Below are 21,575 nucleotides of genomic sequence, written 5' to 3'. Positions count from 1 at the left end.
CAGGGCCTGTGCCCGCCCTTCCTGGGGACAGACCCTCCCTCTGCGCGTCCCTCTGTGCACCTGTGCCCGAGCGCTGGGCCCTGGGCCGTGTGGCATCTCCAGGTGGCAGGCAGAGTGCCAGAAGCAGCAATGGGAGTCCAGGCTGGCTGTCCACCGGCGGCGGGGACAGTGACCCAGGCAGGGCAGAGCTCAGAACCTGCCTCCCTCCGAGGCGCCACCTCCAGAACAGCGTGTTGTGTCGGGGACCTCGGGGGACACTTTCAGACCACAGCACCTTCACAGAGCGACATGGAGTCTGACAGGCACGGGCACCTGGGTTCACTGCCTGGGCCCTGAAGGGGAGGAGGGGGCAAGGCGCCAGGTGACAGCTGCAGGGAAGGACCAGCCTCTCTGAGCCCAGCTCGACTCAGATTCAGGAGGGCCGAGAGGCTCGGGGCGGCCTGGTGGCCTCTTCAAATGTGCTGCTCCCTCTGCCTGGGACACCATTCCTCATCCCAGCTGACGTCCCCATGGCTGTCCCCTTGCTTTCTCACTCCCTCTCACTAAGTTGCTAACTTGCCCAGATTAGGCTTGAGCTTGGGACCCTCCTGCCTCAGCCTCCCAGACTTCTGGGATAATAGGCACACACCCCTGTGCCTTGGCTCTCTTTTCTTTCTATTCTGAGCTGCAGACTGGAACACAGTCAGGTGAATAGAGGGACCAGGGACTGAGGCTCCTGGGCTGGCAGGCTGTTCTCACCTCCCAGGGCCCTGCAAAGGAAGCTCATTTTCAGCTCCATGCAGCAACCCCAGCGGGGCAGGGAGCCTGGAGCCTGCTCTGCCAGCCACAGCCCCGTGAGAATTCTCACACATTGTAAACGGGGGAAGCTGCTGGGCTGGCGGGAGGTTCCCAGCTCCCCAGGCTGGGTGTGTGTGTGTGCTGGGGCCCCCTAGACCTGGGATGCTCTTCCTGGGGTCAGAGCACAGGCCCTGGGTGCTCACAGACCACACCGCATGGGTTCAAATCCCAGCTCTGCCATTTAGAGCTGTGGGGGTGGCGAGCTGGAACAGATGTTACAATAGTAACAGTGTGTAGGGGCCCAGCAGCTGGGCCTGCCTGCAGGGTGGGACTCTTAACCGCTTTTGTATCATGGACTCATTTTGTGTTTTGAAATTTAGATTTCAATTTATAAATGCAAGTGTATAGGACTAAAAGGAAACATTCTGCTGTGCTGGAGTCATTCAAATATTTAACGGCCAAGAGTTGGCTCTGGCTGACAGTTGTGCTTTTATTTTTTCAGGGCTGAGGATGGAGCCTGGGGCCTCTCTCCTGCTAGGCAAGGCCTGGAGCCCCAGCCCCAGCCCAAAGTGAGCTTGTTTTGCTAAGGTGCCTGATTCCCAGAGGCGGCAGTGCCTCGCTGAGAGCCAGGGTTGCTTTGTGCCTCAGCACTCCCACAGCCCTGGGTGCACCCGAGTCACTGAAGTCCGGAGGACACCTGGGGACGCGGAGTGGGCTGGGCTTCCTGGGTGACAGAGCCGAGTTCAGGGACCTCGCTGCGGTTTCCTTCCCACATCTGCCAGGGAGAGGAGGAAATAACAGACCCCATGTGGAGGACTTGTTCCCCAGTCCGAGTTCTCGGGTCCCTGGATCCGCCCTGGAGATGGAGACAGGTGTCGAGGTCTGAGTGGAGGGAAACCTGTGGGTGTTTAGGGGCCGCGCTGGGCACAGAGTCCTGCAGGCCTGGGTTCACATCCGGCTCTGCCCCTCTCCCTGAGTTACCTCGCCGGTGGCTGCTGACTCCGGGTCTCTTCTGAGGAAGGGGCGTCCTCCGCCCGTGGGTCTCAGCCAATAGGAGGGGCAAGGAGGAGGCACAACAGCGTGTGTGAAACGCAGGCCGTGTTCTAGACTCCTAGGGCAGCGCCAGGTTAGGGGGATGCAGGACACACGGGGTGAGCGTGGTGAGGAGATGGGAGGAGGGGAAGCCGCCCTTCTGCACCGAGGAGGCACAGGTCCCTCTCCCCCCTGGTGACCTCTCCGAGTCCTGGGCCTCCGTGTAAGTCACCGTTTGTGTTGGTGCCACGAGCTTGTGTTTGTGTGGTGGGCAGAGACGTGTGCAGACGCGAGTGGGGGCCGTGGTGGGTGTCAGCGGGTGTGATTCTGTGTATTTGTGTGAGGGAGTCCGGGAGCGGACTGCTCTGTGTGTGTGTGTGTGTGTGGAAGCTGTTGGTGAGTGTGTCTGAGCTGGAGGTCTCTGGTTGCAGAGGCCTCTGCCATTAGTTGGAATGTGAGAACGCGCATTTGGGGGCAGAGGAGGAGGAACGGAACTGCTGTGTGTGTGCATGTGCATCTGTGTGCGTGCTCGGGCTCAGTGGGAGTGTCCCGTGTGTCTCTGTGTGCGTGTGTGGCCCTGTCCCGGGCGGCTCCAGGCCGGGCCACATAAACTTCACACCCCTGCAGGCGGGCCCCGGCAGCCCCGCAGTGGCCACGTCAGGCAATGGGAAGCAGATGGGCCCGGATGGAGGCCATATGGGGCTGGGGGTGGGCGCATTCCTCCCTCCCAGGGCCGCCAGGAAGCCCCCTGCCTGACGGCCCCCCATCAAGGGGAGCTGGAACTGACACTGTAACAAATGTCCCGCAGCCAGCGTGGAGCCAGCGCGGAGCAGCAGGGAGGCGGCCTCGGCCTCATGGGGGTGTGTGACTTGTGGCTGTGTGTCTGTGTGTGTGTGTGTTCTGTGGCTGTCACGTGACCGTGTGTCTGCGTGTGGCAGTGTGTGAATGACAGTGTGCACCTGTGTGTAGGAATGTCCAGGAGGTGCTGCCCGGGTGGGTGGGTGTTGCCCTGAGGAGCCATAGCCAACCCCAGGGCTGTGCAGCCTTGGGCACTGCATGCACCACCCACGGTGGGCCTCAGTTTCCCCAGCAGAGTCACAATATGGTGGCTGTTCGGGACATAATGCTGAGAAGTGGAGCCCTAGCTCAGAAAGTGGGGCACGTAACCAAGCTCAGGGACACAGGCCTGGAGTCCCAGCTACTGCAGCAGCAGAGGCAGGAGGCTCGCAAGTTGCAGCCAGCCCGGGTGACTCAGTAAGAATGAAAAGGCCTGCTTGGGCTCGGTGCTTGCTTAGCATATCTGAGGCCCTGGGTTCCAACCTCAGGGACACACACACACACACACACACTCCTCAAAGGCAGTCTCTGAGCCGCCTGGGCTCAGAACGCTGCCCTGCCACTTGCTGACTGTGACAACTGCTGAGTCACTTGTCTCTGCCTCAGTTTCCTCTCTGGAGAGTGGAGAGGCTGGCAGGAGGCCCAGCGCAGTGAGCACACAGCTGCTGGCGCCCAGGCTCAGAGGGGCTCAGAAGGGCCGCGCACAGCACACAGCCTGGGAGGGTGGCGACTCAGGGCTTCATCAGGGTCACCCAGGAGGAAGGGGCGGAGCCGGCCTGCCTGGCCTGGAGAGCTGCCGGCTGCTGCTGATCACTCTGATGACGGCAGAGCTGGGCCCCTGTCCCGGGTCATGCAGGCCGCTGATGGGTGAGGGCCCAGCTCCTCCATGCTGCCCGGGCCCCTTTGGTGGAGCAGGCAGTGCCAGGACCGGACCTGGCTCCTCTTTCCCTGCTGGGTGTCCTTGGGGAAATGCCTGGACCTTTCCGAGCCTTAGGCGGCCACCCCTCCTCCCAGAGGTGTCAGGGGACAGGGTCAGTGATCAGGAATGGAGGCCACTGTCCTTGCAATGAGTGTCCTGTAACCATGTCCATGATTTCCCTCTCCTGGAGGGATGAGAGAGGGGTGAGAGTAGAGGGCCAGGGCTGTGGTAACCTTGGTGTAGTCAGCTCACTTACCGGCTTTTTTCTGTTCTCCAAGTAACCTCATCACGTAGCTTTTTCTGGAGGCTTAATGGGATCGTGTCAATAAAGTGGCACATAGTAGGTGCTCAGTAAAAGCTGTCAGTCTTCTCTCATATTCTTGTCCCTTGGGAGCCCCTGTAGGGGTCGGCAGTTATTGGCCCCTATAGGCACCCCCTCTCCTTTCCTTGTGCCTCCTGGGCTTCGGGTGGGGCCAACACCATCCTTAAGGGTGGGACAGGTGGCCCAGGACTGACCAGTCAGAACGGTGCATCCTTGCGACCGATGAGAGCCAGGGTTGGGATTTTTCCTTGGACCCAGGAGGAAGGAGGCTCCCTCTTTCCCTGAGGGTTGCTAAGTTGGTGGGGGTGGGTGCCTGGGTGTGGGGTTCATCTTGCCTTGATGAGAGAGAAGCCAGCAAAGATGGAGTGAAAACCAGTCGTGGTACTGAGATTCGTATACCTAGATGCGGCCATGCCTGGTGTGTAACTGGTCCCTGCTGTGCAGGTGAGAGACAGAGCCAGTCAAGGCCCCAGAGGCAGGGAGAGAGCTGGGATTTGAACCCGGGCTGACTGGCGCCAGTGGCCTCAGCCTCCAGGCCCTCAAGAGCCCTTTGGTGTAAATCCCTCCAGTCTGGAATCCTCCTCACCCAGCCTGGCTTTTGAGCTCAGCTATTTCAGAGCCTCCCAGGGGAGAGCATTTCCTGCCTCTGGCGGAAAAATCGGGGGAGAAAATGAGAGCTCTGCGGTCTGGCGCTGAGTGCAGTTTGGGCAAGCTTCGGACAGATGAGAATTCCTTCCTTCTTTCCTTCTCTTCCTCCTCCTCCCGTTCTCTTTGTGTCCTTCCCTCCCTCCCTCCCCTTAGTTCTCTTTCCTTTCCTCCCCTGCTTTCTTCCGAAGCTCCTTCCACGTTCTCCTTCCTGCCTGAAATAAAGCAGAGCCCCGTCCAGCCCGCCTGGATGACCTGCACCTCAGCTCTGCTCCAGGCTGCCACGGCGGTCACCAGCGCCACCTATGAAGATGCAGAACAAGAGCAAGGCAAGGTGGTGCATGCCAGGACTCCCAGCGGCACTGCAGCCTGAGGCAGGAGGGTCACGAGTTCAAAGCCAACCTGGGCAATTTAGAGATAGAACCCGGTCTCGTGGTGGCACATGCCAGTAATCCTGGCATTTGGGAGGCTGAAGCAGGAGGATTGCTGTGATTTCAAGGCCAGCCTGGGCCACGTAATGAGTTCAAGGTCAGGCTGAACTATATAGTAAGAACTTGTCTTAAAAAAAAAAAAAAAACTCAAAAAATAAACAATTCTCTGACCAGGCCCTGCACTAACGTTTGTGCACCGGGGGTCAGGACAGGGGAGACCCCCAGTGGACTGTTGGATCCTGCAGGGTGTCGAGAGCCTCGAAGTTGTCTGACGGTTTTCAGATGCTGTCACTGAAAACCACATGCAGCAAATGTATACAAAATAGAAATTGATTCAGCTCAGAGTTTCAGAGGCTGAGAGGCCCAAGATTAAGGGGTAGCATCTGGCCAGAGCCTCTGTGCCATGGGGACGAGGCACAGGGCATTGCATGGCACAGGGGCACCAGACAAGGGAGAAGAACACTGGCTTTTTGGCAGAACCACTCTCAGGGTGACCCATTATACACTAAGTAGCAGATAACTGGGCAGATAGAGCCATCCACTCACAAGGGCAAAGTCTGCCTCGCTTAGTCACCTCTATTTTTTTTGGCTCTGGGGTTGGATCCCACGGTCTCACACATGCTGAGCATGTGCTCTACCACTCAGTTACATCCTCCAGCCCCTTTTTAAAAAAAATGTTTTGTTTTTGAGACAGGATCTCATGAAGTTGCCCAGACTGATCTAAAATTTGCAATGTTCCTGCCTCAGCCTCCCAAGAAGCTGGGATTACAGGTGTGCACCACCATGCCGGCTCCAATCAGCCACTTCTTCAAGGTCCCACCTGGTCCTTCCTCTGAAGTACTTCACCGTGGGCATTAGTGTCAACACGGAAGTCACAGCCAAGCCGGATGTGTCTAGGTGGGGTTGATGAGCTGCACCCCCTGAGCTGGGAGGGACTGAGTGGAGAGCCCTGAAGGAGGCTCCTCTCATCTTGGAGACTTAGATGCAATTGCAACTCAGGTGGCTTTTCACCCTGCGCAGCCCCACTGAGCTCATATCATTCATCCAGGAAACGGAGAGAAAAAGAAATGCACAGCCTGTGCAGTCCCAGCCACCAGGATGCTGAGGCAGGAGGATCTCAAGTTCAGGCCAGTCTGGGCAATGTAGGGAAACCGCGTCTCAAAATTAAAAAGGGGCAGGAATGGCGGTGCGCAGCTGTAATCCCAGTACCGGGGAGGCTGAGGCAGGAAGATCACTGTGAGTTCAAGGCCAGCCTGGGCTACATAGTGAGTTCAAAGCCAGCCTGAGCTATATAGCAAGACCCTGTCTCCAAAAAACAGAAACAAAACTAAAATTAAAATTGAAAAGGGAGGATGGGGATGTAGCTCACTTGTAGAGCACGTGCTTGCATAAGACCCTGGGTTCCGTCCCCAGTACCTCAGAAAAGAGAAAAACCTACACACGGATGTCTAACAGGCTCTGTGCTCAGCCCTCTCGGTTGAGAAAGGCACTGGGTCCTTGTCGCCCTCTAAGGCGGGTTCAGTTATTGTTGTCGATTTCCCAAAAAGTGTTACTGAGGTTCAGGGAGGTCATTGTCACACGGCTGGTAGGCTGCATGTTGTTTTGTTTCATTCACTGCTGTGCCCCAGGTGGCCAGGTCAGACAGGTTGCGTTTGTTTGAGACAATGTCTCACTGTGTAGTTCAGGCTGCCCTTGAACTCAGGATGATCCTCTGATTTTTGCTTTCTGGTTTTTTTGGTACCAGGGATCCAACTCAGGACCTTCCGCTTGCAAGGCAGGCAGGCGGCACCTCTGAGCTACACCCCCAGTCCTTGCTGAGATCTTTTTAAACATTCACTGTCGGTTCTCCTAATAGCCAGTAAAAAGGAAGAGACCCAGAGGTCTGCCCCCGCAGAGCCTCTGTAAATGTTTGTTGAGTGACTGAATGAAATGGAACACTCAGTTCGTGCACTCTTGTCAGCATCGTGTGTCTGGCGGAAGCCCCGGTCTGCCACCCACCGTCTGCTGGCTCGGAGCTGTGGGTTTCCACATCTGGCACTGCCAGGAGCAGGCCGCGGGGGAAGCAGTTCCCGGCTGTGAAGCCAGGGACAGGCTGGGGGCTGCCCGGCAGCAACTTCCTTCTGAGCGATTGCACTTGGGCTCCGGTCCGGCACCGCTGGCCGAGCTGGAGTGTGGCCCGCTGGGCTCTCAGCCCGGCGCAAGCAGCAGCCTCCACGGGCGCCAGTGCAGCCCGAGCGGCCTTGCCTCCCTCTCAGGGGCTCGGTTTCTTCCCAGCAGCTCCAGCTTCCTGCAGAGCTGGGCGATGTTGCCAATGCACGGAGGACGAAGCTGCCCGGAACCGCAGGCCGCGCCGGGGCCTTGGGTGAGTCACTTCCCTCCCCTGTGGGCAGCAGCCCCTGAGCGCTCGGAGCCGGGAAGGGCCCAGAAGTGAGGAGACGGTGGCTACCGTACAGGAGGCCTCAGTCACTCTTTCGCTTACCGTGTGTTTTTTTTTGGTAATGTGTTTGCCCTGCGTGATAAATGCATTCTGTCTGTCTGTCTGTCTGTCTTCCTTTCATTTATTTATTTTGCAGTGCTAGAGATTGAACTCAGGGCCTTTGCATTGAGCTACAGTCACAGCCCCCTAAAAATTTTTTTTAAACTTGTTTTTTTAATTCTTGAAACGAGGCGTCACTCACTAAGTTGCTCAGTTCTCCAGGCTCTGCCTCAGCCTCCCGGATGCTGGGATTCCAGGTGGGCAGCGCCACGCCTGGCTCTTTTAGCTGTTTCTCCATCCACGCGGTGCGCGTTGTTGAGCATTTACTGTGCACCAGACTGGGACTGCCAGGGTCAGCAAAAGTAGGGCCAATAACAACAGCTCCCAGGTAGATCTGAATTTCAGGTAAACAACAAATACTCTTTAGTGCAAATAAGTCCCAGGGACTGTTAGCGTGATCCGTCCCACTCGCTTTGCTCCGGGCCTTGGGAATTTCAGAGGGGCAATCACCCGCCCACCCCGCCTTGGCTGGGGTCCTGGCTCAGGGCTGGGGCCTGGGTCGCCAGAGCCTCCAGGACTTGAGTCTGCTGGCATTTCCTACCCATTTCCGGCAAGCAGGTTCAGGAATACAGGGCCTCCACAGCTGCCTGGCTTTCCCTCTGCCCCAGCGCTCACCTGCTGGGGAAAGTCCCCGTGGTCATCAGGTTAGAGGCTGGCACAGCCAACACGTGGCCAGGGCGAGCGGCATCCGTCAGCCGTGGGCGGAGGGGATGCAAACTGGAGGGAGACAGAGGCGGCCAGGCTGCCTCAGCCACGTAGCTTCCTGCCTGTCCTGAGCTCCTGTCAAGAAGCAGACGGTGGGCCAGGGATTTAGCTCAGCAGTTCTGCTGCCTGCCTTGCAAGCGCAAGGTCCTGAGTTCGGTCCCAGGTACAAAAAAAAAGAAAGAAGAAGAAGCAGACAGCCTGACGTGGTGACGCCTGTAATCCCAGCCCTCGGGAGGCTGAGGCAGGAGGATCGCCATGAGTTCGAGACCAGCCTGGGCTACATAGTGAGTTCCAGGTCAGTCTCAACTATGTAGTGAGACCCTGTCTCAAAAAACAAAAAAAAGAGAAACAAACAAAAAAAACCCGATTTTGCTGCTCTGTTCTCAACTCCTCGATATTTCTCAGACACCTACTGTGTGCCGGGCACTGTACTGCTCTAGCGTGGGCCTGTGGGACACAGGTGGATGAAGAGCCTGGCTCTTGTGGACCTGATGTCTACCGGGAATGACACACAACAGGCATGTGGGATGATAATTTTGTGGGAAAAATACTGAGATGGGCTCCCTGAGATGTTTGAGCAGAGTGAAGGGATGAGGAGGAACCAGTCCTAGGGGACTGGTGGAGAAAATGCTCCTGGCAATGAGTGCAAAGGTCCTGGGGCAGGGCAAGCAGACACCTGTTGGTGAAAGAGACGCTAGGACAAGGGCTGGGGAGCTGAGGCCGGCGCATCACACAGGGCCACTCGGCCGAGGAGAGGGCCCCCTGGCTCCTCCCTGGCTTCCCGTGGAGCCTGTGTCACCGCCTCTCAGAGCCTTCCCGGTGACCCTGGTAAGTGGCTGGGCTTCACCTCTCAGAGCTCTGGCTAAGCCACCGCCCTTCCCTCCCGGCTATCACCGCAGGCTCCCAAGGCCCCGTCCACTCCCACGAGAACACAAAGGTGGCTGCCGAGGAGCGGAGGCTTTGGGGACCACAGCTCTGAGGCTGAAACTGCTCGCAGGCCTGGGACCCAAGCCCTGAGGCCACAGGACTCCACCCCGGCCCGTTCCAGGGGCTGCTCCCTGTGTGCCCGGACACGCACTGTGGGAAAACACACGGACAGCGCCCCCTTCAGCCAGTTCAGAGAGCGGTGCTCAGTGTTTCGCAGCCATCAGGGCTGTCTAGTTCCAAACACTTCCTTCCCTCCGTGAGGATCCGGTCCCCCTACTCCACCCCTGACCCGGCAGCCACTTCCCTCACTGAGCATCTGCCTCTCTACGAGTTTTGGAACGTATGCAGCATTTTGGTGCCTGGCTTTCGTTTGCTTGTTGAGTCGGCGTCTAAGTTGCCAGTGGCCTCAAACTCAAAATCCTTCTGCCTCAGCCTGCGTAGCTGGGATTACAGGCATGTACCATCATGCCTGCCTGCCCGTATTTTTGTTTTGTTTTGTTTCTTAATTGCTGGAAAATATGCTGTTTTAGCTGGGCGTGGCCTCACATGCTTCTCATCCCAGAATTCTGGGAGGCTGAGACAGGAGGATCACAAATTCAAGTCCAGCCTTGGCAACTAAGCGACTTTAGCAAGACCTTGTCTCAGAATAAAAACTAACTGACTAAATAAAGGGTGCCCAGAAGTGCCCTGTGCCTGATCTCAAGCCCTTCCCTGGGAGTGCGCAGGGCTGGGGGCTGCAGGGGCACTAAGATCTTGAGCGGGATCTGCAGTTTGGGGTCCCCTCCACCTGGGGTACGTGGGAAAGTGGAGACTCCGCCCCACCCAGCCTGCTGTGTTGGACTTCCAGCCTGGCCCGCCACGGCCGGGCCCCGGGGTGTGGGCTCTCCTGGGTGATGAGCGTCTGCCTCCCTGTGCCTCCGTCTCCCCACTGGAGGTGGAGCTGCTCCTGCCGTGGTGGGGAGGCCACCAGGGAAGTGCACTGTGTGACGGCGAGTCAGGCCGGAGGTCAGACGTGAGGCCGAGGCTGGCCCAGGCCCAGCTGCCGGGATGTGCAGGGGAGGGAGCCTGAGGCAGAGCCTGAGTCACGCTTTCCGGTCCAGGCAGGAAAGGGAGGTGGGGCGGTGGGGGAGGCTGGGGCCTCCTGGAGAACAGGGACCACTCTTGTATTTTGTTGGGCAGAATGGACAGAAAACTACCTGTCGGATGAGAAGGGTCCTACAGTGTCAGGGTGTGGTCACCGCTGCCTCTGAGTTATGGGCAGCAGACTCCATCTCTGCAATCTTTCTCTTTTCTTTTTTTTTTTCCTTTTTCTTTTTTTAGAGACAGGGTCTTGCTATGTAGCCCAGCCTGGCCTTGATCCTCCTGCCTCAGCCTCCTAAGTGCTGGGATTTCAGGCATGTGCCACCACAACTTGTTGCTCTCCTGACCTGTCATCACCCAGGGAGACAGAACCGTCAGTTTATAGCAGGACCCTGTGATGAGATCAACAGGGAAGAGTTGGGATGGAGGGGCAACTTCCATTGTGTTGCAAGGGTAGGGGGTAAGGAAAGGGCTCTTAGGAATTAATGCCAGGCAAAGATTTGAAGGAAATAAAGGAGGAAGCTATTCAAGCATCTGCAGAGGGCTACGGGCAGAGGGCACGGCAGGTGCAAAGGCCCTGAGGCAGGAATAGGACTGGCATATGAAGGAGCAGACAGGAGGCTAGTGTGGCTGTAACAGTGTGGACAAGGCAGGAGCTGGGATCAGCATGGGACACGTGGGCAGAGGGTACAGGTGTGAGGAGGATTTGGCTCCTGCTCTGACACACACAGGAGCACCTCGAAGGTAGGTGCTGAGCAGATGGGAGTAGTGAGGCACAGTCAGATTTCAGGGAGAATCGACCTGTGGCAGCGAGGGGTGGAGGTGAGGGCTAAAGGCGAGGGAGGCATCAGGGTCAGATCGGGACCAGCACCCCCAGACCTTCTGCCTCACAGGTGCCCAGGTGCCCAATGCCAGGCCAGCGCCACTCCTCACCGGCCAGCCTTTCCCAAGGTGCTCTGTGGACTTTTTGTTTGTTGTTTTTCTACCCTAGAGATTATACCCAGAGCCTTTACCCTGAGCTACAACCCCAGCCTTTTTTAATTTAATTTTTTTTTCCTTTTATTTTCTATTCTGAGATAAGGTCTCACTGAGTTGCCCAGGCTGGACTCAAACTTTTGATGCTCCCGCCTCAGCCTCCCAAGTGCTGGGATTCCAAGCCTGCGCCACCGCACCCGCTCCGGAGGGCTTCCGGGGGAGGCGTCCCCAGGCCCTTGGCTCCTCTCACTCCGTCCTCACCCTCAGCCCAGCCGGCACGGTGGTCAGGCCCCAGAGGCGCGGAGGGACAGGGGCTGCGCTGTCACCAGGTGATGGTGACCCAAGGACAGCCGGAGCCTCTGAGGCAGGCTGCGTGGCTCCGCCCTGGCCGCCACGTCCCCCACCCGCAACGCGTGGGCCGTGGGATCCTGGGGGAGCCTGGCGGTGACTCAGCGGAATCGTCTGAGACAGGAGCTGGCTGGGTGTCCAGGCCAGAAGCCACCTCTTGACGGCTCCATGGAGCTCGGGCCGACAGCTTGCTGTGTTGTTGGGGTTGTCGTGGTGAATCAGCCTCTCCCTTGCGTTTCCGTCCTGTCGTGCGTTCCAGTCTGTCCCCGAGTCCCCCTCCTTCAGTTCTATTGTGTCTCTGTATTCACTCATCGAATGTTTACTAAGTATCTACTCTGTGACAGGCAGTGCTCTCCATGCTGCTGTCACAGCTTTGGATAAAACGCCAAAAGGTGACAAGAGGCCAGGACAGCAGCTGCAGAAAGCTGGCAGCACAGAGCTGAATGGGGAGGGGGCAGATTCTTTTCACAGGGCGGAGAAGGCACAGGAAGGACCTCACTCAGCAGGTGACATTCAAGCAGAAGCCTGAAGGGGTGCCGGGAGCAGACTGCAGGTGCCTGGGTCTCAGGAAGGGCCATCCTGGCAGAGGCACAGCAAGTGCAAAGGCCCAGAGGCTGGAATGGCCAGTAAGTTCAGAGAATGGCCAGGGTGCGGCTGGAGCAGATAACCAAGGTGGGAGTGGGGCTTGTGGGGTGCGAAGACACATCGCCTGTGCGTTTTGTTTTCGGTAGTTTAAGGATTTCCAAGAATGAGTTTGCCTTTCCAGTAGCCAGCTTGCCGTTCAGATGTGCCTGTGGCCTGGCCCTTTGGGGCCACATGTTGCCCACGGGACCTTGGGCTCCCTTCCCGAGCTGGGCCACAGTAACAGGGCCCGGGCTGCTCCATTCGCTCCTCCGTTCTTTCACTCTGGCATTCATCCGCCTCACCCACATTTGCAGAGCTGGAGCGGTGGGGAAGAGCAGGTGCCGTCCTTGCCTGAGGGAGAGGCGCAGAGGCCCCAGGGGGAGGCCGGACGAGACTCTGGGTGAACATCCAGAAGGGCTGGCCGCTCTGCTGGCAGGGTACGGTGGCTGGCGGGGTCAGTCCTGTTTGTCAGCTTGTTGGCCAGCGCGGGGCCTCGGAGATTCATAGAGCAAGCATCAGGGTGTCTGGGCGGGGCGTGGTGACATGGCCCTGGGCACTGCACTGGTCCCTGGCCTTTCCTCTAGGGCTCTTCCCTGCCCTCTGCTTCCCAGATGCCATGAGGTGAGCAGCCGACCGTGGCCAGGCCCCTCATCCATGCTGGCCCACTCCAGGCGGCATGGACTGAGACCTCTGAAACCATGCACTGGAACTTACCTTTTCCCCTTGGAGCTGGGGATGTCAGATAACTTTGTCCTAGCAACGGACTAGGACCGACCCAGACCCACCCCTTTTCTGAGCCTTTTCAGGAATTAGATCGTTCATGCTCACTGTGCCCATTTCACAGGTGGGGACACCGAGGCATGGGCAGGTAAACCGCAGCTGGCAGAGCCGGCCTCATTCCTCGGTGGTTGGTTCTGGCCGCCCTTCTCGGGGCACCTCCCAGGCTGCCCGTCAGGTGTGGAGAGGGGTTTATTGCTAGCTTTTCCTGCTGCTGGATGTGAAGTGTGCGGTGTGTGTTGTGTTGGGCCTGGTGTGCCGTGGGTCTGGCTTTGCTGTCAGGCCCGGATGTGTGTGTGCTGGGTGCTGTGTCTGCTGTGTTCTAGGGGATGATGTCTGGGTCCACGGGTGTGGCGTACGTGTCTGCTCCGGTGATGTGACAAGGTGACAAGTTTTGGGACCCTGTGGTGGATGGCATGGGCAGTAGCACCCTCCAGCCGCCCCAGTGTGCCCAGCTATCCCCTTGTGGGTCTGCACCCCCTTCTGACGCCAGGCCTGGGGGCGAGGTTGAGCCTGACCCCAGAGGAGGCCGATCCTGGGGCCGGTGTCCCCTCCGCCTCACCCCAACGGCCGGGGCAGCAGGAGGAGCCAGGGCCGGGGCTGGTGCTGCACTCGCCGCCTTCGTGTTGCTGCGTGTGCCCGGAGGGACACACACACAGGGACACGCGCGTGTGCAGACACGCCTGTTTGTTTATAGGCAGGCTGCGCACACATGATGACAACGTGACATCCTCTGTGGTCCCCGGCATTGGCCACACCACCACGCACACACGCACTGTCGCCCACGACTGTGGGGGGTACCAGTGCCCAACAGGAAGTGTCCCCAAGCAGAGGGCGTCAGCAGCCACGTGGGTGGTGCAAGGCTCTGGATTGGACCCCGGCACCCAGAAAGCAATGCTCAGACGAACAACGAGTGCAGGGAGTCGGGGCAGGGCCTAGCGCCTCACGGCACACAAACTCTTGGTGTTGCGTCCCGTGCTGTGGGAACTGACTTTCTCATTGCAGGGCCAGCAGCAGGCCTCTTTTACAGATGAGGAAACTGGGCCTGAGAAGGTAAGGCCCTTGCCCAGCACCATGTAGCCGGGAAAGGGCAGGGCCCAGACTAGAGTCCCTGAAACGTCTTGGGTTCACGCAAACACACGTGCTTGCAAAATATGTCGTTCAGCCCTGCAGGTCCACCTGGTGGGGGGGCTGAGGCTGAGGGCGCCCTCCGCGCAGAACCTGGGGGACAAAAGCCGTCTGCAGGGCCTGGAGGGATCCGAGGGGTGTCCCCTCCGTGCCGAGGCACAGGCCGAGCACCTCTGGACTCTCTCTCCTCAGAGCCCTTCCTGAAATTCCTCCCTAAAATTCCACCATTCCTATGCCTTCCTTTCTACCCCCAGCGCTGGGCCTTGTGCATAAGGCAGGGGCTCTAAGGTGAGCTGCATGCTTGCCTGATGGCTGATCGATTGGCTGACTGTCTCCTAAGTTGCCCAAGCTGGCCTTGAACTCTGAATGTCCTGCCTCAGCCTCCCGAGTAGCCGGGATCACAGTTGTGCGTCACCACGCCCAGCCCAATTGGTGGTCTTCCGCTTCCTTTAAGCAAGGGCAGGCGACTCTATGCCTGGCGGGCACTTGGGGAACGGAGGGTGTGGACTGTGGTGCAGGACAGCAGGCTGTAGCCGGGGAAGGAAGGGGGCCTGAATTCTGATGAAAAGCTTGCGGCAAAGGTGCCGAGTCCACCCTGGGGGTCCAGAGCCGCTCCTGTATCCTCCCCGGGTCCCTGCCTTTCGGCTGAGGTCCAACACTGGGTGTTTGCTGTGTGCCCCGGAGAAGGCCCTGGGCCTCTCTGGGCCAGGGAGGACTCGCACGGCACTGACCTGGGACTGCCCAGGGGAACGGCCAGGCTGGGACAGCAGGGGAGGGACAGTCCTGCCCGTAGCTGTTCCTCACCCCGCCCAGCTCTGCTGCCTGCCGGTGCCTGCGCCACACCCCCTCACGAGATGGTGCCAGCTCCAGGCCAGCAGCTCTGGGCACTGAGGGTGGAGCGGTGCAGGGCAGAGTTCCGGAGGGAGGCCATTCCTGGGGTGGGGTCACTGTGGGGGCTCCCTGAGGGTCAGGGCCCCTGGACTCAAGTCAGACCCCATGAAGGCAGTGGCCACATCGTCTCAGTCACTTCTGTGTCCCCAGCTGCCAGAGCAGAGCCTGGTATACAGTAGGTGTTCAATAAAGACTTGTAAAGAGAAAGAACAGGAAGCATTTTTGGAGAGCTCATGTCCTCAGCTGAGTATGGGGACACGCTGTGAGGTGGGCACTGGGACGATCTCCTGTTTTATACTTGAGGGAACGGGGACAGGTTGAGTGCTTTGCCCAAGGCCACACAGCCAGCCAGGGATGCCTTTCAAACCCAAGCCAGCCTGCCAAGCTTGGTACGTGTCACTTCTTCGGGGTCCAGTATCGGTCCCTCCCAGGGGTGGCTGGGCTGGTTTTGGTCCCTGTTCACTTATTTTGGCCTGGCACATCATAGGTGCTGAGTAATAATTTGTTAAGTGAATTATAAAAGCCCCGATGAGTTACTTTTCTGGAGCCGTTTCCTCATCAGCACACTGGGTGTACTATAAGCACTGATCTCCCAGGGTTTTCAATAATAAAATGAAAGCAGGGAGAGGTTGTGGCTGAGTAGAAAGAGCTGGAGCTCACCAGGGATTGTTCAATCTGCCTTTTTAGCTGCGTGACCACAAACAGGTGACTTGCCCTCTCTGAACCTGTTTCTTCATCTTTGCGGTACGGTAGTTTGGATGCTGGAATCTGGGGTCTCCAGGCCTCTAGGTGGCAGTGGAGGCCATCGAGCCTCCCACCCCAGAGGGAGCAGGTGCCCTGGACCACTTGTCTGGCAGGCAGACAGAGGGCTGGGCTCTCTGGGCCTGACCCAGGCTCAGCATCCTTTCTCTGAGGCTGCACAGGTCTTTGCTCGCAGGCTTGGGCTGTGGGCTGGGCAGTGCCCTGGGGAGGCCAGAACTTCGAGTTCTGAGTGCTGGCTGGAGAGGAGGGAAGCGGGTAGAGCCCATTTCAGCAAAGGCAGAAGTGACAGTGCCGCCCCAACAAGAGACAAGTTGGGGAAGCAGGGTTTGAATTCTGCTTGCTGTGTGACCTTGAGCAAGTGCCCTGCCCTCTCTGTTTGTGGACCTCTATGGCCTCAGCTAGAAAGCGCCGCGCCAGCAGGGGCCGGTTTGCAGACCCCCCAGGTTCTGCCTCCAGGCCAGGCCAGACTCACAGAGCTCACAGCAGGCAGCGGAGCTCTTAGGACTTTCAGCCATACAAACAACCTGCTGCAGCTTAGGTTTGGGTGACAGGCTGGGGATCCCTGGGCTCCCCCACAGCAAGGGCAAAGGCCCTGGGGTGGGACTGAGTTTTTGTTTGCATTTGGAGGCCTGGATCTGCCACCCCAGGATGGGACCAGGTCCCCGGCAGGCCCTCCAGCGGCCGCTAATATCCCGAGTGCCAGTGACGAGACACAGTCCCGGTGGCAGGTGGGGGCCGAGCTTTCCATACACAGCCGCAGCTCATAAAGCATCAAAGCCAAGGCCTGGCCCCGCCCCGACCCCGTGCTTCCTGTAGATCTGGGGAGGGTGTGGGAGGCCTCTCAACACAGCCTGCCTCGCGGGCCTCAGTTTCCCCGGCCGTCTTGCGAGTGGCACCTGGGTGTCTTCTTGAGGGGCTTGCAGGTCTGGGGGCTGCAGCCCAGTCCCACTTTGGCATCTGTGAGAGCCTGGGTGGCGGCACCCGCCCTCCCCACGTCGGAGTCTGGAAGCCCAGCTGCAGGCCAGGAGGGGCCCAGTGAGCAGCCTCAGAGTCCCTGCTGGTGAGTGACTCAGTGCAGTGAGGGCCGTCAGGCGTGGGGAGGGGGAGGGTGGCCAGCCGGGCAGGGAGAGGCCCGAGGTGTGGGGCTGTGCTGGAAGTCGGGGTCTGGCTCCGTCCAAGGCCAGGTGAGGCCACTTTCTGGGAACTCTCGGGCCGGGGCCCCCAGCAGCTCTCTGAGCGTCCTTCCCCTCAGCTGCTGCTTGGGGAGATTTGGGGGCCCAGGATTCACCCGTCTGCCCCCTGCCCAGCTCTACCCTCCCTGTCCACCTGGGCCTGAGGCTCCCCTCCCGGATCCGCGCCGTCTCCCCATGGCTCCTCCTCATCCTGAACACCAACAGTGCCGCCGTCCCTGAACCCCGCCGCCTACAGGGCTTGTTCTGTTTCGTTTCCAGCCAAACCCCCAGTTCCGCAGACAGTGGGCGCTGACTGGTGTTTGTGGTGGGCGTGAAGGGGCCCCAGCAGCCCTGCCCTAGGAGGCCAGTGGAATTGCCGGCCGCTTCATGAGGGGCAAATCAAAGCTGAGCTGGGGAGGAGGGGCAGCACTTTGCCTCAGATCTCAGGCAGCTGAGGCAGGAGAGTCTCAGCTTTGAAATAATATCGTCGGCGACTGAGACAGCTTGAGCACCTGTTGTGTGCTGAGCACCACTCTGGGTGTTGGAATAGTGAGTGAAGGAAACCAAGGCCAGGGAATTAGGCCACGAGTCTTGAGTTAGCAGCACAGCAGAGGCCTGGGTTTACTGGGCCCTGGCTTTACACTACACAGAGCGGTCAGAGAATACTTCCCAGTCTCCCAGCTGAGCAAACCCTGCAACCGGGGTGTGGCCTGGCCCATCACACATTTCAAAGGAACCTGCCACGTGCCTCCAGCAGGACATGTGGCTTCCCTTCCCACTCACACTGGGACTCCTGCTACCCCAGTGGCAGCCACTGTGCTGTGTGACCTCAAGCAAGTTGCTGTGCCTCTCTGATCTTCCAGCCTCCACCACCTGCATAGGGTTGTGGCTCCAGCAGCCACACCTCTCACCACGCCCTCACTGTTTTACCACTGTTGTGGGCCAATCTCCATGGGCAATGACCCCGATGTGGCCAGGGCACAGCCCCTCCTCTTTCACAGAGATGGAGGCTGAGGCACAGTGACTTTTCTGGAGCGTAGACTTCCCCACTGTCCCTGTGGGCCGGTGCTGGGAGCCCGGCGAGCACGGGGCTTTCCCATGACCTCGGGTGGGGGACCGCCTGGCATTTCCTGTTTGTTTAGGCAGGACGGGGGCAGGCCCGAGGGAAGCAGGACTTCCCATGGCTCCAGCCCCTGCACAGCGGTAGTAAGGGTGGCGCTGGGAGCCCCCTGTCAGTCACGGGCCGTCCCTCGGCCACCTCTGCATCCCTGCCCTGTCCCCAGCCCACCACATGTTAAGAGTCCCCAGCTGGGCATTCACTGTTCAGTGAACAGACTTCGTCCTGATCCTCAGGAGGCCCAAGGCCATGACCTCCGGCCATGAATTCCCCTCCCTGTCCCTCAGTTTCCCCTCCGTCAAACGAGGTCGTTTTCAGGGTAGAATGAGAAGTCGCCTGCTCAGAACTTGGGAGCCATTGCCCCGAGGAAGGGGTCACCCAGTCCTGACACCGACTTCACCCGAGGCCCCAGTGGGGGGACCCTCGTGAGAACACAGCCATGCAGTGCTGGACGTCGAGCCTGGGGCCTTGCACATGCCAGGCAAGTCAGGGTTACCTTTTCTTTTGTTTTTTCTTTTTATGTTTGTTTTTTGAGACAGGGTCTCAGTATGTAGCCTAGGTTGGCCTAGAACTCACAGCAATCCTCCTGCCTCAGCCTCCTGAGTGCTGGGGTTACAGGCGTACGCCCCCACGCCTGGCATGTCTTTTTTTACTGCCGACACTGTGCTTGTTTCCTTGTGTTGTAATGAGGCCCATTGTCATTTCAGGATCCCCAGCCTCAGAGTCTGGAGCTGGGGTGCCTGTGTCACCCACCCTGTCACCCCAGTCCCCAGAGAGGGTGATTTGGGGCTCAGGGTGGAGCAGTGACAGGAAGGCACTTTTGGGGTGGGGGTGCTCAGCAAGGTCCTGCCTCAGGGATGAGGAATGGAGGCGGATGGCCGCCCTAACCCTCCAGGAGTACCTGCTGGGCACACAGGCCGGAGCAGCTCGGCCCTTCCCAGGGGAAGAAGCCCAGGTGAGAGGGTCCCAGTGTCCCCAGCTTCTATGGGGTGTGGCAACCTCCCTGCCTGTGCCCCCGTGCCCTTGCCGGAACGCTCCTCCTCCCCAGCCCCGGCCAGGTGGCCAGCGTCACTTCCTCAGGGACCTTCCTGTCTGGGAGGCCGAGGTCACAGCCTGACACTTGCCTGGGCTTCCTCTTTCATAATGTGCGTCCTGCACACTCGGAAGGCCCTGTCCCTCGAGACTCACATCAGGAGCTTCGCCGTGTCCCACCGGGGTGTGAGTGAGCCGCCACAGGGTCCCTGCCTGAGGATACAGCCACCCACTGCTCTGAGCCACAGCACCTGGCCTCTCCCGGGCCTCCTGGCTGTGTCCTCACCTGCTCTGCTCCCTCCTCTCTGTCCACAGTGTCGCTCAGCTCCAGGTACAAGGGGGTTTGGTGTGTTTGGCCGGCTGCCCAGTCCCTGCCGCTTAGCACAGTGGGGGCGCACAGCAAGTGCCTCGCTGTCTGTGGGAGAAGGGAAGGAGGGATGAACAAATAATAACTTCAACAAAGTGGGGAGTGGGGCTGCTCACCCACAACCGCAGTGCTCCAGGAGGCTGAGGCAGGAGGATGGCGAGTTCCAGCCCAGCCTGGGCATGTTAGAGACTTAGCTAAACTGTCTCAAAATAAAAAATAAAACAGCGGTCATTGCCGTTGGCTCATTCTGGTTTTCAGTGGCTCGTTTGGCACGTACTGTACTTGCTGAGCGCCAACTGTGCCTTTCGGGGAGAACCAGTGTCAGGGAGGTGGGTGGGGTTTGGCCAGGCTGCGGGGAGGGGTTCCCGGTGGTTGAGGCAGGGCAGCCCCTCCCACCTGGCAGTCGCAGGGCTGTCGTCACTGTGGGTGACCCAAGTCGCCAAATGCTACCACAGCTGCGTCACAGAGCCGGGAGGGCCCGCGGCCAGGTGGCTTCACCGGAGTTGGCCACCGTCATCACTGCTGTGGCAACCCGGCCGCTCACCATTGCACACTATTTTCAGCTTGCAAAAGGGTCTGAATGGTGCTTCATCACCCACGTCCCCACCTCCCAGAGAGGCGCTTGGGGACCCTGCGCCTCACCCTGGCCCTCTGCAGCCCCTCCCTCACAGGGGGGCCTCACCCTCCATCTGGGGCTGCGCCCCTGCGTGAGTTCCTAGGGTCTCTTCCCGGTCTGCGCAGCTGTCCCTGGGCCAGTTGCACGGCAGCTCTGAGCCTCAGTTTCTGCATCTGTGAAATGGGGAAGCAGCCCCCCTCCTTGGAAGTTGTGCTGAGGCTCAAAGATGGGCACCCATGGAAAGCACATGTGCCAGGGCCTGGCACACAGAAAGTGCCACCTGTCAGCCTTGTGGGACATCCGGAGTGGCATACAGACCTCAGGTGAATTAAGAATGAATTTTTTTATTTCTTTTTTTTAGGGCACTGGGATTGAACCCAGGTCCTCGTGCATGCCAGGAAAGTGCTCTAGCAATGAGCTGCATCCCCAGTCCCTCTTCATTTACAGAGTCTCACTAAATTGTCCAGACTGGACACAAGCTTGCAACCTTCCTGCCTCAGCCTCCTGAGTAGACAGGATTGCAGGTGTGCCCCCACACACAGCTTGCACTTAGGTGTCACAGGACTTGCTCTGGCTATAGCTGGCGTGTGGCCTGGAAGGAGGACACTGCACTGGGAAGGCTGAGGGGACACAGTCCTCTCCGCCTATTGGAGAAGGGGAGGACCTGGGGTGGAGGAAGCTGTGCACCCTGAGCCGCCTGGACACTAAATAGCTTGGAAATGGGCTCGGGAAGTGACAGTGGGCAGGGATCGGGGTCACAGCCCTCCCTGTGCAGGACACCGCTGTGACTGCCCAGGCCCCTCTGGGAGCGGAGCCGTCCCCCACCGTAGGTGGCGTCCCACAGGCCCCTCCCAGCATGGTTCCCACCAGCTGGAGGTGGAAGGGAGCCAGCAGCGTGTCAGGAGGCCGCTCCAGCCATCCGCAGGCTTCGGAATGTTCTGGAGCCCGGGAAGGGCAGGTTGGCTGGGGCCTGGGTCCCAGCTCGGCCGTCGCCGCCCAGCCTCGGTGCCTTGTCTCCTCTTCTGCCAAACGGGTGGTGACGTGGCGACAGGGCCTCTGGATGGGGCCACCTCACCTGTGACGACTCCGCGGAGAGCCCTCCGGAGCGGGGTGTCCAGCACCGTCCCTCTTGGTGCGGGTTAGTCGTGGGAGAATGGCAGGGCAGGATGTGCTGTATGGTGTCACTCGGAGGAGAGGGCGGAACAACCGCGCCGGGAAGACCCGCGACCCGGCTCCGGGACTCCGAGCGGCGGGACGGAGCCCACGCTCATGCTTAGCCCGTTCGGCCCTGTTCGGCAGCGGAGCTGCTACACTTCCTTTTCCGGCCTCCTCCATGCACACCCGCCAGAAAGAAATTCTGCAAGAGGCTTCCTTCCTCAGGGAAGGCCCTCGCTGTCCCGGCCCCACCCTGGAGTCCCGGCCTGTGTGTGGCCCAGTCCCGCCGCCACCGCCGCAGTTCCCAGCTCCGGGCCTTGGAGCAGGTCTGAGCTGCAGCCCCCAGGAGCGGGGCTCTGCAGGGGCCCCCCAGAGCCGCAGCAGCTCCAGGCAGTGGGGG

The 21,575-nt window shown here is 59.4% G+C and overlaps 1 long non-coding RNA gene across 2 annotated transcripts in view; it reads left to right on the top strand.

The window, feature by feature from the left end:
• The first annotated feature begins 7,215 nt into the window (after positions 1–7,215).
• Positions 7,216–21,575, top strand: part of LOC117287254 — a 29,850-nt gene continuing 15,490 nt past the window's right edge. The window contains exon 1 of one of the 2 annotated variants that reach the window (XR_004518492.1): positions 7,216–7,325. This is a non-coding gene — a long non-coding RNA (uncharacterized LOC117287254). Of the gene's footprint in view, positions 7,326–19,139; positions 19,369–21,575 lie in introns of those variants that run through there. The other variant, XR_004518493.1, reaches the window with a different exon arrangement.

The sequence above is a fragment of the Fukomys damarensis genome, unplaced genomic scaffold (genome assembly GCF_012274545.1).
Source record: "Fukomys damarensis isolate Sample0158 unplaced genomic scaffold, DMR_v1.0_HiC HiC_scaffold_22, whole genome shotgun sequence".
Lineage (NCBI taxonomy): Eukaryota > Metazoa > Chordata > Mammalia > Rodentia > Bathyergidae > Fukomys > Fukomys damarensis.
This window is presented reverse-complemented; position numbering and strand designations above follow the sequence as displayed.